We start from the raw sequence: 9,548 nt of genomic DNA, 5'->3' as shown, positions 1-9,548 counted from the left end.
TGAGAGCTGTAGGAGATGTACGCAATCAAATGTAGGCGTGTGAAAGCGACGCAGACAACACTGCCCAAGTGTCCCACGTGATGTGACGAAGAGCCAGTATACCCCCACACAGCAGAGTGGCGCAGTGGAAGCGTGCTGGGCCCATAACCCAGAGGTCCGTGGATCGAAACCACGCTCTGCTAAAATTATTTCTTTTCCTGATTGTGTCGGGCTCGATTATTACGCCTAGAGAGTCGGCTGGGGGCATTGATTCAGCCTCAAAAGCAAACCCAGTAATTCTGAAGTGTGAAGAATGCGAGAACTACTTCCTAAGATGCATCATTTTTTAAGATTTTGCAGCAAGTTAATGCTCTTCCGTCCCACACGCGCACCACTCGAGCAGGTTTGTGAGATAAAAATCGCGTCTCCCCGGCGGGGAATCGAACCCCGGTCTCCCGCGTGACAGGCGGGGATACTAACCACTATACTACCGAGGAAGACGCAACTAGCGCACATAATACACATTAATCTTGCTGACATAGCTGATACATCTGAAATGTAGCCTCCTGATGCTGTCAGAGACAGCTGCTACGAAATAAAAGTATGCCCCAGGTGAGGCTCGAACTCACAACCCCGGCATTGCTCACGGCTACTGCCTTATAAGTACCGTGCGCTAACCAATTGCGCCACTGGGGCTACAGCAAAACGCTCTCAGTTAGCCATATTCGCATTGCTGCAAACCAGTGGTGGCTACAAAAACATATGATCGCCACCTGCGGCCATACTGCGACTTTGGCACCTAAGTACGAACGCTTCGTGCTATTCGTGTTTGATATGCTACGCTTACATGCACATCAACCGCCTCTCGTCATCGAAAAAATGCAGAAAAACGCGCGCCTTGCCTCGTGCTACCTGTCGAACAGCGAGCGCAGATGTGTGGCAAGCTCCAAGCTCTGCAGGCGCACCGCGACCACGCAGCTGGACGAGTGGTGCCTTCCTTGGGAGCTTGATGAGCCCTGGAGAACACGTTTCTTAGCGAATTGCACTTGCCTTGTAGCGAGGAATGCTGCCACTGGCCCTGTGGCGCAACGGATAACGCGTCTGACTACGGATCAGAAGATTCCAGGTTCGAATCCTGGCAGGGTCGGCATTTTGTTAGTTGCCAACGCGTAGCTGGGCAGTGGATTTCGTATGTCGCCGCATCGTGCAGTGCTTTGTTACTCCTGTGCATCTCGCAGCTGCATGTCGAGGCGATCGTGGTAAATATCGCTGCGTGCAAGCGTCAGCGTAGCGTCAGTCGAGCAAAGTCGAGACAAGTCAAGCTGAGAGCTGTAGGAGATGTACGCAATCAAATGTAGGCGTGTGAAAGCGACGCAGACAACACTGCCCAAGTGTCCCACGTGATGTGACGAAGAGCCAGTATACCCCCACACAGCAGAGTGGCGCAGTGGAAGCGTGCTGGGCCCATAACCCAGAGGTCCGTGGATCGAAACCACGCTCTGCTAAAATTATTTCTTTTCCTGATTGTGTCGGGCTCGATTATTACGCCTAGAGAGTCGGCTGGGGGCATTGATTCAGCCTCAAAAGCAAACCCAGTAATTCTGAAGTGTGAAGAATGCGAGAACTACTTCCTAAGATGCATCATTTTTTAAGATTTTGCAGCAAGTTAATGCTCTTCCGTCCCACACGCGCACCACTCGAGCAGGTTTGTGAGATAAAAATCGCGTCTCCCCGGCGGGGAATCGAACCCCGGTCTCCCGCGTGACAGGCGGGGATACTAACCACTATACTACCGAGGAAGACGCAACTAGCGCACATAATACACATTAATCTTGCTGACATAGCTGATACATCTGAAATGTAGCCTCCTGATGCTGTCAGAGACAGCTGCTACGAAATAAAAGTATGCCCCAGGTGAGGCTCGAACTCACAACCCCGGCATTGCTCACGGCTACTGCCTTATAAGTACCGTGCGCTAACCAATTGCGCCACTGGGGCTACAGCAAAACGCTCTCAGTTAGCCATATTCGCATTGCTGCAAACCAGTGGTGGCTACAAAAACATATGATCGCCACCTGCGGCCATACTGCGACTTTGGCACCTAAGTACGAACGCTTCGTGCTATTCGTGTTTGATATGCTACGCTTACATGCACATCAACCGCCTCTCGTCATCGAAAAATGCAGAAAAACGCGCGCCTTGCCTCGTGCTACCTGTCGAACAGCGAGCGCAGATGTGTGGCAAGCTCCAAGCTCTGCAGGCGCACCGCGACCACGCAGCTGGACGAGTGGTGCCTTCCTTGGGAGCTTGATGAGCCCTGGAGAACACGTTTCTTAGCGAATTGCACTTGCCTTGTAGCGAGAAATGCTGCCACTGGCCCTGTGGCGCAACGGATATCGCGTCTGACTACGGATCAGAAGATTCCAGGTTCGAATCCTGGCAGGGTCGGCATTTTGTTAGTTGCCAACGCGTAGCTGGGCAGTGGATTTCGTATGTCGCCGCATCGTGCAGTGCTTTGTTACTCCTGTGCATCTCGCAGCTGCATGTCGAGGCGATCGTGGTAAATATCGCTGCGTGCAAGCGTCAGCGTAGCGTCAGTCGAGCAAAGTCGAGACAAGTCAAGCTGAGAGCTGTAGGAGATGTACGCAATCAAATGTAGGCGTGTGAAAGCGACGCAGACAACACTGCCCAAGTGTCCCACGTGATGTGACGAAGAGCCAGTACACCCCCACACAGCAGAGTGGCGCAGTGCCCATAACCCAGAGGTCCGTGGATCGAAACCACGCTCTGCTAAAATTATTTCTTTTCCTGATTGTGTCGGGCTCGATTATTACGCCTAGAGAGTCGGCTGGGGGCATTGATTCAGCCTCAAAAGCAAACCCAGTAATTCTGAAGTGTGAAGAATGCGAGAACTACTTCCTAAGATGCATCATTTTTTAAGATTTTGCAGCAAGTTAATGCTCTTCCGTCCCACACGCGCACCACTCGAGCAGGTTTGTGAGATAAAAATCGCGTCTCCCCGGCGGGGAATCGAACCCCGGTCTCCCGCGTGACAGGCGGGGATACTAACCACTATACTACCGAGGAAGACGCAACTAGCGCACATAATACACATTAATCTTGCTGACATAGCTGATACATCTGAAATGTAGCCTCCTGATGCTGTCAGAGACAGCTGCTACGAAATAAAAGTATGCCCCAGGTGAGGCTCGAACTCACAACCCCGGCATTGCTCACGGCTACTGCCTTATAAGTACCGTGCGCTAACCAATTGCGCCACTGGGGCTACAGCAAAACGCTCTCAGTTAGCCATATTCGCATTGCTGCAAACCAGTGGTGGCTACAAAAACATATGATCGCCACCTGCGGCCATACTGCGACTTTGGCACCTAAGTACGAACGCTTCGTGCTATTCGTGTTTGATATGCTACGCTTACATGCACATCAACCGCCTCTCGTCATCGAAAAAATGCAGAAAAACGCGCGCCTTGCCTCGTGCTACCTGTCGAACAGCGAGCGCAGATGTGTGGCAAGCTCCAAGCTCTGCAGGCGCACCGCGACCACGCAGCTGGACGAGTGGTGCCTTCATTGGGAGCTTGATGAGCCCTGGAGAACACGTTTCTTAGCGAATTGCACTTGCCTTGTAGCGAGGAATGCTGCCACTGGCCCTGTGGCGCAACGGATAACGCGTCTGACTACGGATCAGAAGATTCCAGGTTCGAATCCTGGCAGGGTCGGCATTTTGTTAGTTGCCAACGCGTAGCTGGGCAGTGGATTTCGTATGTCGCCGCATCGTGCAGTGCTTTGTTACTCCTGTGCATCTCGCAGCTGCATGTCGAGGCGATCGTGGTAAATATCGCTGCGTGCAAGCGTCAGCGTAGCGTCAGTCGAGCAAAGTCGAGACAAGTCAAGCTGAGAGCTGTAGGAGATGTACGCAATCAAATGTAGGCGTGTGAAAGCGACGCAGACAACACTGCCCAAGTGTCCCACGTGATGTGACGAAGAGCCAGTATACCCCCACACAGCAGAGTGGCGCAGTGGAAGCGTGCTGGGCCCATAACCCAGAGGTCCGTGGATCGAAACCACGCTCTGCTAAAATTATTTCTTTTCCTGATTGTGTCGGGCTCGATTATTACGCCTAGAGAGTCGGCTGGGGGCATTGATTCAGCCTCAAAAGCAAACCCAGTAATTCTGAAGTGTGAAGAATGCGAGAACTACTTCCTAAGATGCATCATTTTTTAAGATTTTGCAGCAAGTTAATGCTCTTCCGTCCCACACGCGCACCACTCGAGCAGGTTTGTGAGATAAAAATCGCGTCTCCCCGGCGGGGAATCGAACCCCGGTCTCCCGCGTGACAGGCGGGGATACTAACCACTATACTACCGAGGAAGACGCAACTAGCGCACATAATACACATTAATCTTGCTGACATAGCTGATACATCTGAAATGTAGCCTCCTGATGCTGTCAGAGACAGCTGCTACGAAATAAAAGTATGCCCCAGGTGAGGCTCGAACTCACAACCCCGGCATTGCTCACGGCTACTGCCTTATAAGTACCGTGCGCTAACCAATTGCGCCACTGGGGCTACAGCAAAACGCTCTCAGTTAGCCATATTCGCATTGCTGCAAACCAGTGGTGGCTACAAAAACATATGATCGCCACCTGCGGCCATACTGCGACTTTGGCACCTAAGTACGAACGCTTCGTGCTATTCGTGTTTGATATGCTACGCTTACATGCACATCAACCGCCTCTCGTCATCGAAAAATGCAGAAAAACGCGCGCCTTGCCTCGTGCTACCTGTCGAACAGCGAGCGCAGATGTGTGGCAAGCTCCAAGCTCTGCAGGCGCACCGCGACCACGCAGCTGGACGAGTGGTGCCTTCCTTGGGAGCTTGATGAGCCCTGGAGAACACGTTTCTTAGCGAATTGCACTTGCCTTGTAGCGCGAAATGCTGCCACTGGCCCTGTGGCGCAACGGATAACGCGTCTGACTACGGATCAGAAGATTCCAGGTTCGAATCCTGGCAGGGTCGGCATTTTGTTAGTTGCCAACGCGTAGCTGGGCAGTGGATTTCGTATGTCGCCGCATCGTGCAGTGCTTTGTTACTCCTGTGCATCTCGCAGCTGCATGTCGAGGCGATCGTGGTAAATATCGCTGCGTGCAAGCGTCAGCGTAGCGTCAGTCGAGCAAAGTCGAGACAAGTCAAGCTGAGAGCTGTAGGAGATGTACGCAATCAAATGTAGGCGTGTGAAAGCGACGCAGACAACACTGCCCAAGTGTCCCACGTGATGTGACGAAGAGCCAGTACACCCCCACACAGCAGAGTGGCGCAGTGCCCATAACCCAGAGGTCCGTGGATCGAAACCACGCTCTGCTAAAATTATTTCTTTTCCTGATTGTGTCGGGCTCGATTATTACGCCTAGAGAGTCGGCTGGGGGCATTGATTCAGCCTCAAAAGCAAACCCAGTAATTCTGAAGTGTGAAGAATGCGAGAACTACTTCCTAAGATGCATCATTTTTTAAGATTTTGCAGCAAGTTAATGCTCTTCCGTCCCACACGCGCACCACTCGAGCAGGTTTGTGAGATAAAAATCGCGTCTCCCCGGCGGGGAATCGAACCCCGGTCTCCCGCGTGACAGGCGGGGATACTAACCACTATACTACCGAGGAAGACGCAACTAGCGCACATAATACACATTAATCTTGCTGACATAGCTGATACATCTGAAATGTAGCCTCCTGATGCTGTCAGAGACAGCTGCTACGAAATAAAAGTATGCCCCAGGTGAGGCTCGAACTCACAACCCCGGCATTGCTCACGGCTACTGCCTTATAAGTACCGTGCGCTAACCAATTGCGCCACTGGGGCTACAGCAAAACGCTCTCAGTTAGCCATATTCGCATTGCTGCAAACCAGTGGTGGCTACAAAAACATATGATCGCCACCTGCGGCCATACTGCGACTTTGGCACCTAAGTACGAACGCTTCGTGCTATTCGTGTTTGATATGCTACGCTTACATGCACATCAACCGCCTCTCGTCATCGAAAAAATGCAGAAAAACGCGCGCCTTGCCTCGTGCTACCTGTCGAACAGCGAGCGCAGATGTGTGGCAAGCTCCAAGCTCTGCAGGCGCACCGCGACCACGCAGCTGGACGAGTGGTGCCTTCCTTGGGAGCTTGATGAGCCCTGGAGAACACGTTTCTTAGCGAATTGCACTTGCCTTGTAGCGAGGAATGCTGCCACTGGCCCTGTGGCGCAACGGATAACGCGTCTGACTACGGATCAGAAGATTCCAGGTTCGAATCCTGGCAGGGTCGGCATTTTGTTAGTTGCCAACGCGTAGCTGGGCAGTGGATTTCGTATGTCGCCGCATCGTGCAGTGCTTTGTTACTCCTGTGCATCTCGCAGCTGCATGTCGAGGCGATCGTGGTAAATATCGCTGCGTGCAAGCGTCAGCGTAGCGTCAGTCGAGCAAAGTCGAGACAAGTCAAGCTGAGAGCTGTAGGAGATGTACGCAATCAAATGTAGGCGTGTGAAAGCGACGCAGACAACACTGCCCAAGTGTCCCACGTGATGTGACGAAGAGCCAGTATACCCCCACACAGCAGAGTGGCGCAGTGGAAGCGTGCTGGGCCCATAACCCAGAGGTCCGTGGATCGAAACCACGCTCTGCTAAAATTATTTCTTTTCCTGATTGTGTCGGGCTCGATTATTACGCCTAGAGAGTCGGCTGGGGGCATTGATTCAGCCTCAAAAGCAAACCCAGTAATTCTGAAGTGTGAAGAATGCGAGAACTACTTCCTAAGATGCATCATTTTTTAAGATTTTGCAGCAAGTTAATGCTCTTCCGTCCCACACGCGCACCACTCGAGCAGGTTTGTGAGATAAAAATCGCGTCTCCCCGGCGGGGAATCGAACCCCGGTCTCCCGCGTGACAGGCGGGGATACTAACCACTATACTACCGAGGAAGACGCAACTAGCGCACATAATACACATTAATCTTGCTGACATAGCTGATACATCTGAAATGTAGCCTCCTGATGCTGTCAGAGACAGCTGCTACGAAATAAAAGTATGCCCCAGGTGAGGCTCGAACTCACAACCCCGGCATTGCTCACGGCTACTGCCTTATAAGTACCGTGCGCTAACCAATTGCGCCACTGGGGCTACAGCAAAACGCTCTCAGTTAGCCATATTCGCATTGCTGCAAACCAGTGGTGGCTACAAAAACATATGATCGCCACCTGCGGCCATACTGCGACTTTGGCACCTAAGTACGAACGCTTCGTGCTATTCGTGTTTGATATGCTACGCTTACATGCACATCAACCGCCTCTCGTCATCGAAAAATGCAGAAAAACGCGCGCCTTGCCTCGTGCTACCTGTCGAACAGCGAGCGCAGATGTGTGGCAAGCTCCAAGCTCTGCAGGCGCACCGCGACCACGCAGCTGGACGAGTGGTGCCTTCCTTGGGAGCTTGATGAGCCCTGGAGAACACGTTTCTTAGCGAATTGCACTTGCCTTGTAGCGCGAAATGCTGCCACTGGCCCTGTGGCGCAACGGATAACGCGTCTGACTACGGATCAGAAGATTCCAGGTTCGAATCCTGGCAGGGTCGGCATTTTGTTAGTTGCCAACGCGTAGCTGGGCAGTGGATTTCGTATGTCGCCGCATCGTGCAGTGCTTTGTTACTCCTGTGCATCTCGCAGCTGCATGTCGAGGCGATCGTGGTAAATATCGCTGCGTGCAAGCGTCAGCGTAGCGTCAGTCGAGCAAAGTCGAGACAAGTCAAGCTGAGAGCTGTAGGAGATGTACGCAATCAAATGTAGGCGTGTGAAAGCGACGCAGACAACACTGCCCAAGTGTCCCACGTGATGTGACGAAGAGCCAGTACACCCCCACACAGCAGAGTGGCGCAGTGCCCATAACCCAGAGGTCCGTGGATCGAAACCACGCTCTGCTAAAATTATTTCTTTTCCTGATTGTGTCGGGCTCGATTATTACGCCTAGAGAGTCGGCTGGGGGCATTGATTCAGCCTCAAAAGCAAACCCAGTAATTCTGAAGTGTGAAGAATGCGAGAACTACTTCCTAAGATGCATCATTTTTTAAGATTTTGCAGCAAGTTAATGCTCTTCCGTCCCACACGCGCACCACTCGAGCAGGTTTGTGAGATAAAAATCGCGTCTCCCCGGCGGGGAATCGAACCCCGGTCTCCCGCGTGACAGGCGGGGATACTAACCACTATACTACCGAGGAAGACGCAACTAGCGCACATAATACACATTAATCTTGCTGACATAGCTGATACATCTGAAATGTAGCCTCCTGATGCTGTCAGAGACAGCTGCTACGAAATAAAAGTATGCCCCAGGTGAGGCTCGAACTCACAACCCCGGCATTGCTCACGGCTACTGCCTTATAAGTACCGTGCGCTAACCAATTGCGCCACTGGGGCTACAGCAAAACGCTCTCAGTTAGCCATATTCGCATTGCTGCAAACCAGTGGTGGCTACAAAAACATATGATCGCCACCTGCGGCCATACTGCGACTTTGGCACCTAAGTACGAACGCTTCGTGCTATTCGTGTTTGATATGCTACGCTTACATGCACATCAACCGCCTCTCGTCATCGAAAAAATGCAGAAAAACGCGCGCCTTGCCTCGTGCTACCTGTCGAACAGCGAGCGCAGATGTGTGGCAAGCTCCAAGCTCTGCAGGCGCACCGCGACCACGCAGCTGGACGAGTGGTGCCTTCCTTGGGAGCTTGATGAGCCCTGGAGAACACGTTTCTTAGCGAATTGCACTTGCCTTGTAGCGAGAAATGCTGCCACTGGCCCTGTGGCGCAACGGATAACGCGTCTGACTACGGATCAGAAGATTCCAGGTTCGAATCCTGGCAGGGTCGGCATTTTGTTAGTTGCCAACGCGTAGCTGGGCAGTGGATTTCGTATGTCGCCGCATCGTGAAGTGCTTTGTTACTCCTGTGCATCTCGCAGCTGCATGTCGAGGCGATCGTGGTAAATATCGCTGCGTGCAAGCGTCAGCGTAGCGTCAGTCGAGCAAAGTCGAGACAAGTCAAGCTGAGAGCTGTAGGAGATGTACGCAATCAAATGTAGGCGTGTGAAAGCGACGCAGACAACACTGCCCAAGTGTCCCACGTGATGTGACGAAGAGCCAGTATACCCCCACACAGCAGAGTGGCGCAGTGGAAGCGTGCTGGGCCCATAACCCAGAGGTCCGTGGATCGAAACCACGCTCTGCTAAAATTATTTCTTTTCCTGATTGTGTCGGGCTCGATTATTACGCCTAGAGAGTCGGCTGGGGGCATTGATTCAGCCTCAAAAGCAAACCCAGTAATTCTGAAGTGTGAAGAATGCGAGAACTACTTCCTAAGATGCATCATTTTTTAAGATTTTGCAGCAAGTTAATGCTCTTCCGTCCCACACGCGCACCACTCGAGCAGGTTTGTGAGATAAAAATCGCGTCTCCCCGGCGGGGAATCGAACCCCGGTCTCCCGCGTGACAGGCGGGGATACTAACCACTATACTACCGAGGA

General features: G+C 52.3%; 27 non-coding genes across 27 annotated transcripts; 12 read left to right on the top strand and 15 right to left on the bottom strand.

Annotated features, from left to right (window-relative positions):
* The first annotated feature begins 110 nt into the window (after positions 1-110).
* Trnam-cau (transfer RNA methionine (anticodon CAU)) lies at positions 111-182 on the top strand. Its single transcript has one exon. It is a non-coding gene; the product is annotated as a tRNA-Met (tRNA).
* Positions 183-404: 222 nt separating this feature from the next.
* Positions 405-476, bottom strand: Trnad-guc (transfer RNA aspartic acid (anticodon GUC)). The gene has a single exon. It is a non-coding gene; the product is annotated as a tRNA-Asp (tRNA).
* A 107-nt stretch (positions 477-583) lies between these two features.
* Trnai-uau (transfer RNA isoleucine (anticodon UAU)) lies at positions 584-675 on the bottom strand. Its single transcript is given in 2 exon segments — positions 584-619; positions 638-675. It is a non-coding gene; the product is annotated as a tRNA-Ile (tRNA).
* Positions 676-1,053: 378 nt separating this feature from the next.
* Trnar-acg (transfer RNA arginine (anticodon ACG)) lies at positions 1,054-1,126 on the top strand. The gene has a single exon. It is a non-coding gene; the product is annotated as a tRNA-Arg (tRNA).
* A 286-nt stretch (positions 1,127-1,412) lies between these two features.
* Positions 1,413-1,484, top strand: Trnam-cau (transfer RNA methionine (anticodon CAU)). The gene has a single exon. It is a non-coding gene; the product is annotated as a tRNA-Met (tRNA).
* Positions 1,485-1,706: 222 nt separating this feature from the next.
* Positions 1,707-1,778, bottom strand: Trnad-guc (transfer RNA aspartic acid (anticodon GUC)). The gene has a single exon. It is a non-coding gene; the product is annotated as a tRNA-Asp (tRNA).
* A 107-nt stretch (positions 1,779-1,885) lies between these two features.
* Positions 1,886-1,977, bottom strand: Trnai-uau (transfer RNA isoleucine (anticodon UAU)). Its single transcript is given in 2 exon segments — positions 1,886-1,921; positions 1,940-1,977. It is a non-coding gene; the product is annotated as a tRNA-Ile (tRNA).
* A 377-nt stretch (positions 1,978-2,354) lies between these two features.
* On the top strand, positions 2,355-2,427 carry Trnar-acg (transfer RNA arginine (anticodon ACG)). Its single transcript has one exon. It is a non-coding gene; the product is annotated as a tRNA-Arg (tRNA).
* A 567-nt stretch (positions 2,428-2,994) lies between these two features.
* On the bottom strand, positions 2,995-3,066 carry Trnad-guc (transfer RNA aspartic acid (anticodon GUC)). Its single transcript has one exon. It is a non-coding gene; the product is annotated as a tRNA-Asp (tRNA).
* A 107-nt stretch (positions 3,067-3,173) lies between these two features.
* Trnai-uau (transfer RNA isoleucine (anticodon UAU)) lies at positions 3,174-3,265 on the bottom strand. The gene is given in 2 exon segments: positions 3,174-3,209; positions 3,228-3,265. It is a non-coding gene; the product is annotated as a tRNA-Ile (tRNA).
* A 378-nt stretch (positions 3,266-3,643) lies between these two features.
* Positions 3,644-3,716, top strand: Trnar-acg (transfer RNA arginine (anticodon ACG)). Its single transcript has one exon. It is a non-coding gene; the product is annotated as a tRNA-Arg (tRNA).
* A 286-nt stretch (positions 3,717-4,002) lies between these two features.
* Positions 4,003-4,074, top strand: Trnam-cau (transfer RNA methionine (anticodon CAU)). The gene has a single exon. It is a non-coding gene; the product is annotated as a tRNA-Met (tRNA).
* Positions 4,075-4,296: 222 nt separating this feature from the next.
* On the bottom strand, positions 4,297-4,368 carry Trnad-guc (transfer RNA aspartic acid (anticodon GUC)). The gene has a single exon. It is a non-coding gene; the product is annotated as a tRNA-Asp (tRNA).
* A 107-nt stretch (positions 4,369-4,475) lies between these two features.
* Trnai-uau (transfer RNA isoleucine (anticodon UAU)) lies at positions 4,476-4,567 on the bottom strand. The gene is given in 2 exon segments: positions 4,476-4,511; positions 4,530-4,567. It is a non-coding gene; the product is annotated as a tRNA-Ile (tRNA).
* A 377-nt stretch (positions 4,568-4,944) lies between these two features.
* Trnar-acg (transfer RNA arginine (anticodon ACG)) lies at positions 4,945-5,017 on the top strand. The gene has a single exon. It is a non-coding gene; the product is annotated as a tRNA-Arg (tRNA).
* Positions 5,018-5,584: 567 nt separating this feature from the next.
* Positions 5,585-5,656, bottom strand: Trnad-guc (transfer RNA aspartic acid (anticodon GUC)). Its single transcript has one exon. It is a non-coding gene; the product is annotated as a tRNA-Asp (tRNA).
* Positions 5,657-5,763: 107 nt separating this feature from the next.
* Trnai-uau (transfer RNA isoleucine (anticodon UAU)) lies at positions 5,764-5,855 on the bottom strand. Its single transcript is given in 2 exon segments — positions 5,764-5,799; positions 5,818-5,855. It is a non-coding gene; the product is annotated as a tRNA-Ile (tRNA).
* A 378-nt stretch (positions 5,856-6,233) lies between these two features.
* Trnar-acg (transfer RNA arginine (anticodon ACG)) lies at positions 6,234-6,306 on the top strand. The gene has a single exon. It is a non-coding gene; the product is annotated as a tRNA-Arg (tRNA).
* Positions 6,307-6,592: 286 nt separating this feature from the next.
* Trnam-cau (transfer RNA methionine (anticodon CAU)) lies at positions 6,593-6,664 on the top strand. The gene has a single exon. It is a non-coding gene; the product is annotated as a tRNA-Met (tRNA).
* Positions 6,665-6,886: 222 nt separating this feature from the next.
* Positions 6,887-6,958, bottom strand: Trnad-guc (transfer RNA aspartic acid (anticodon GUC)). Its single transcript has one exon. It is a non-coding gene; the product is annotated as a tRNA-Asp (tRNA).
* A 107-nt stretch (positions 6,959-7,065) lies between these two features.
* Positions 7,066-7,157, bottom strand: Trnai-uau (transfer RNA isoleucine (anticodon UAU)). Its single transcript is given in 2 exon segments — positions 7,066-7,101; positions 7,120-7,157. It is a non-coding gene; the product is annotated as a tRNA-Ile (tRNA).
* A 377-nt stretch (positions 7,158-7,534) lies between these two features.
* Trnar-acg (transfer RNA arginine (anticodon ACG)) lies at positions 7,535-7,607 on the top strand. Its single transcript has one exon. It is a non-coding gene; the product is annotated as a tRNA-Arg (tRNA).
* A 567-nt stretch (positions 7,608-8,174) lies between these two features.
* On the bottom strand, positions 8,175-8,246 carry Trnad-guc (transfer RNA aspartic acid (anticodon GUC)). The gene has a single exon. It is a non-coding gene; the product is annotated as a tRNA-Asp (tRNA).
* Positions 8,247-8,353: 107 nt separating this feature from the next.
* Trnai-uau (transfer RNA isoleucine (anticodon UAU)) lies at positions 8,354-8,445 on the bottom strand. Its single transcript is given in 2 exon segments — positions 8,354-8,389; positions 8,408-8,445. It is a non-coding gene; the product is annotated as a tRNA-Ile (tRNA).
* Positions 8,446-8,823: 378 nt separating this feature from the next.
* Trnar-acg (transfer RNA arginine (anticodon ACG)) lies at positions 8,824-8,896 on the top strand. Its single transcript has one exon. It is a non-coding gene; the product is annotated as a tRNA-Arg (tRNA).
* Positions 8,897-9,182: 286 nt separating this feature from the next.
* Positions 9,183-9,254, top strand: Trnam-cau (transfer RNA methionine (anticodon CAU)). The gene has a single exon. It is a non-coding gene; the product is annotated as a tRNA-Met (tRNA).
* A 222-nt stretch (positions 9,255-9,476) lies between these two features.
* Positions 9,477-9,548, bottom strand: Trnad-guc (transfer RNA aspartic acid (anticodon GUC)). Its single transcript has one exon. It is a non-coding gene; the product is annotated as a tRNA-Asp (tRNA).

The sequence above is a fragment of the Schistocerca nitens genome, unplaced genomic scaffold (genome assembly GCF_023898315.1).
Source record: "Schistocerca nitens isolate TAMUIC-IGC-003100 unplaced genomic scaffold, iqSchNite1.1 HiC_scaffold_366, whole genome shotgun sequence".
NCBI classification, from domain to species: domain Eukaryota; kingdom Metazoa; phylum Arthropoda; class Insecta; order Orthoptera; family Acrididae; genus Schistocerca; species Schistocerca nitens.
This window is presented reverse-complemented; position numbering and strand designations above follow the sequence as displayed.